Genomic DNA, 5,039 nt, shown 5'->3' with positions numbered 1-5,039 from the left:
TGTGTGTGTGTGTGTGTGTGTGTGTGTGTGTGTGTGTGTGTGTGTGTGTGTACAAATATTCAACTGGAAGAGTATATCCATTTTACAAAGTGAAATATTGCTGAAAACTATTATTTTAGTTTAATAAAATGGGAAGGAAATTATAATACAAAAAGATTAAAACAAAATTTGAAAATGTATAGTTTTGAAGCCAAAGGTTTTTTCTCATCTAATTCCGGCTATTTTTCATTTTTCTTTGAAACTCTGATTCCTTCAAAGCTGTCTGAGAATATAAATTAAATTTCTAGGTTGGCTGGGTCATTGATTCTAAAGAAGGAGAAACATGGAGTATTTTAACGTTATATGAAATTGATAGAGAGCATGGGGAGAAAACACATTTGTTTTGATGTCTATTTTCTTCCATATTTGGTTTTTAATGTTTCAACCATCACAATCTCCAGTGGCTCTGTCTCTGACATATGGCTACAGTCGTGTTTATTTATTGGTTGGTTTAAGGTGGAGAATCAGTAGCTCTATAACTCTTGTGAGATCTTTCAGGTTAGTGAGGTTGAACATCTGGAGATCGGTGGGGTAATTTATGAGGTTACGGGTAGGTAGAGAATTTCCAAAGGGACACGTTCTGTGGAGATTTGTGAAAGAGAGAAGTGCTCTGAGGATGGGATCGGAGTATGCGAGTGATGAGAGTGAGAAATAGCAAGGAGAGACAGAATGGTTTCGGTACGAGTTAACCGTATTAATATAATTATTACTTCATTTGCTGTTATATTTAATCCCTCATATTGGTTATAAATCACCCAATTCAGCAGTACTCTAACTTACCGGGGTTTGTAGACAATGTAGGAGAAATCATGAAGCCTATAACCGCCTCGTTGTAGGTGCAAGGCTGTGACCTACTACTTTGAATATACACACATTCAGTTTTATAAACTAAAATACATTCAACCGTTTCTATGTGCCGAGTGCTAAATATATACACTTATATACGTGGGAGTATTCATTGGAGATATTGATAAGTTCTATTTGTGTGACAGCTGTTGAATATAACGTTTCAGGCCTTGGCCTTCTTCAGAAAATAACAGAAATAATAAAGCGTTTTGTTTGCAAGTAACATTTCGCGGTAATTGAATTTATTGAACTCTGTCTTATGAACAATACAATTCACTAATAGTTTCTTCACATCCCGAATTTTAACTCACTTAAATATAAATTTATTTCTTACAGTTTCTTTTTTGTATAGTTAGTAACCATTAGAAGCATCTAAGTAAATAGTTTTGATAGAACTCTCCCTTCCATGAGCTGACCGCATCGAGGAAATAAGAGAAATAAATATACTGAGCTGGTAAAACTATGCCAAAGCAATGGGTAGCAGGTAAGATGTGGTCCATCTGAGGTGAAATGCAGAGTATTTTCAGGCAGGTCTTTTTTCAGAGCTTACAACATGCTTAGCATCAAAGAAACCAGTAGGCAGAGAGCCATCAGGATGACTGTGGAAATAACAGAGGTTGCCTCAAAGTTGTTGAGGATCAGATGATGCAAACCTGGAAGAAGTGCTAACTGAATACAAGCTAGAGTTTGGATCAAACCTGGCTGGGTCCTACGAGTGATAGTATCTGATGTTGGAAGACTCAAAACACCGAATGACCCTAGAAAACATCACCGTCCAAGTACACCAGAAGATGATGCACAATGATGTATGAAAAAAAAATTTGCTTTGACAGCTTCGAGGAATAAAGAACGTGGATAGTCTCTACTACCATCGACGATACATTTTTCCTATTTTCGACGACAAGATCCACAAATGAGGCAACCATTCCAGCTTAGAGATTTTAATCGATAACTTAATTCAGGCAGCAAATGACAAAGTGTGTTTGATTGATTACAAATCAGAAATGTTATGACAATGTAGTTGAAGCATAACAACTTCATAAATTGTTATGTCACCTCTGTCACACGCAATTCCTCAACATCGATGTTTCTATCCAAATTAAATTTCAGTCTATTCTCTATCAAGTAATATACATGTGTGCGTGTGTATGCATGTTGTATGTATGTATCGATATGAATATAGATATATAGATATATATATATGTATATATGTATGTATGAGTATATGTGTGTTATGTATATATGTGTGTATGCATGTATGTATCTATGTATGCATGCATGAATGCATATGTATGTATTCATGGATGAGTATATAATGTATATATACTCAGACACCAATAAATACATACATATATGTGTGTGTGTGTGTATTTGTAGGTATATGAGTATATATGCACATATATATATACACACATACATACACGCATACATACACACTGTAAGTACAAAAATAAACACACACATGCGTCTATATATGTGCGTGTGACAGAATATCAGGATAAGAGCACGCACACACATACACATATATATATACGCGTGCGCACACACACAAGCACACACGCTTTCGTTATTATCTTTTCCTTTTTTGTAGGATGAAATATTTATTTGCTAGCTTTTAGAAAAGGCAAACTTAGCAATTTCATTGGAATATTTAAATAATTTTCTCGCCTGATTCATCTTTTAGTTATATTGGTTTGTATGAAATGAAGGTTCTGTTAATCTCACCTGGTACCCATCAAACTGTATAGAATCTGTTCATTCAATATGAATACCATTTGAGGATGATAAAACTACATTTGGAGTCTCTAGCGATGTAGTTCCTTTATAGCAATACCATTACTTTAGATTATGTGCAACCATGCGTGACACACACTGCACCACTCATGCATACTTTCCAATCAATATACAACCCCATGAAATTATTTTAGATTAATATTAGCATGTTTATGCATGTTTCCTATTATTGCACCTCAACAACTTTATAGCATCTGTATCTCAAAGGCGAGGCTGCACGTTGTATTTATAGAGTCCAAGCTGTCTAATCATTTTTATCGAAGCCCACATAGGGCAGCCTCTATTTCAACTCTGAACAGTTATCAACCCTATACCTCATTGGTTTCAGTGTGAGAGCACTTATAACATGTTTGGAGCGGAGCAGTTTTAGTTATTATATTTACAATGTGGACGCCATCCAAATAAAACATCAGACTATGAGTCTGGTTTTGTAAATTTTCTCACACAATCATGCCACAACCCATAGCACACACACACACACACACACACACACACACACACACACACACACACACACACACACACACAAATATTCTATCTTCTATCTGTTCTACAGCTACATCAGTCCCTTGTTCCTCTTAAATAGAAAACTATGTACCACCTTTTTCACTCAAATATGTACCATTCCTTACAGTCAGTTACGTACTACTCCACACATTCAGTTATGTACCTTACCTTTCATTCAGCTTTCTACTTCCTCTTACACTTGGCTCTGTAATACTTCTTACACTCGATGCTTTACCATTCCATATATCCAGCTTTCCTTTCCTCATTCATAGTTTCTCACTCAATTTCCCCTATCTCCTTCCCAAAACGGTAACCTTTTGGATCTTCCATTAAAGCATGAACCTGCTGAAGATCATACTCAACATGAATTACATCAACTTCACCAGCCTGAGAAGCTTTGCAACAGATCGTGGGAATGGCTTCATAGCATGGGCTACAGTGCAAAATATTTGATTCATGGTTTTGTTTATTTATTTACTTATTTATTTATTTATTTATTTATTTATTTGATATTTGATCTTTCTGGCTGTTAAACTGATATTTTAAACTGATAAACGTTTTCATGAACCGAATACTAAAATTTCAATAGTAATTGGTAAATCTGTCGTTCGATATTTTATACGAAAATTTGGTTCAGGTTTGTTTAGGTTGAAACCCAGATTTCTACGTTGACTTCGTTTAATGAAAGCCGTTAAGATTAAACAAGGATTCAGTGTGGACGGAAAAGAAATTGAAGAGAAAACTTATAAATACCTTGACTCCAACTTGTTATCGATGACTGACTTCCATATCAGTAATTCGAGCCTTCTCTCTCAATATTTAAGAAAGTAGTAAGGCGCCAAATTAGTAGAATCGTTGACAAAATACTTATCGACATTCTGTCCGTCTTTACGTTATGAGTTCCAATGCTGCCGAAGTCAACTTTGTCTTTCATCCTTTGGGGATCGTTAAAGTAAAGTACCAATTGAACACTGGGGTCAATGTTATTGACTTACCTCTCCCTTGAGATTGTTGGTCGTGTGCCAAAATTTAAAACCAATATTTAAGAATGCAGTATCTTAGTTCACAATACCAAATATAAATCATATAAATCCAATAATAGCCATCAATTTAAAAACATGAATTTCTTTCAATCTTAAACCACTGCAATTAATTCTATTAAATATTTCTATTTTTAATTAATTTTTAAAAAATTTATAATCCGGAGTTGTCTTCCTTTCTTAACTATAATTAGTTATAAAAATTAAAATGTTCTTGAAGTGTAAAATACTTCTTATCACTGCAGGGTATATGTTGATAGTTCTGTTCAGCAATAAAAATGTAGCCGCACTTTCCTATAATCTCAATCTTGTCAATATATTCCATTACAAAAACTTAACGGCTAAACTATTCTAAATATTGTGAAACAGTTGGTCCACCAAACAGTAATCAAACATAAATTTCACCCGCATATATTCTTTTAGTGAATAACCGTCAAGATTGACCTTCAAATATCCTTTAAGTAATCGATTAATACATTATCTATTACTGACGTTGTTGCTTTTAGGTAAACTTTAACGACGTCATAGCGTCTTTATAGACGTCATAGTAATAAAACATATTTGATTTGATGTCATACCTGAAGCAAGGACTCCAATACCCAACTAAACCGCATGTAGGCCAACACACATTGGTATCACATCTGGTTGTATCGATCGTAGTTCATTTACACCTGATCATCTTACAATTATTGACAGCTTTGAAATATCGAGGGGTGTGAACGACAGTGCAAGAGGACACAGTATATATGGATACTTTATTGTCACCATGCGCATGCTATATATATATATATATATATATATATATATATATAT

The 5,039-nt window shown here is 34.5% G+C and overlaps 1 long non-coding RNA gene across 1 annotated transcript in view; it reads right to left on the bottom strand.

Annotated features, from left to right (window-relative positions):
• LOC106881658 (uncharacterized) overlaps positions 1-4,712 on the bottom strand; it is a 200,206-nt gene extending 195,494 nt beyond the window's left edge. The window contains exon 1 of the long non-coding RNA XR_001410882.2: positions 3,940-4,712. This is a non-coding gene — a long non-coding RNA (uncharacterized LOC106881658). The remainder of the gene's footprint in view (positions 1-3,939) is intronic.
• Between the last annotated feature and the right edge of the window lie 327 nt (positions 4,713-5,039).

The sequence above is a fragment of the Octopus bimaculoides genome, chromosome 6 (genome assembly GCF_001194135.2).
Source record: "Octopus bimaculoides isolate UCB-OBI-ISO-001 chromosome 6, ASM119413v2, whole genome shotgun sequence".
Classification (NCBI taxonomy): domain Eukaryota; kingdom Metazoa; phylum Mollusca; class Cephalopoda; order Octopoda; family Octopodidae; genus Octopus; species Octopus bimaculoides.
This window is presented reverse-complemented; position numbering and strand designations above follow the sequence as displayed.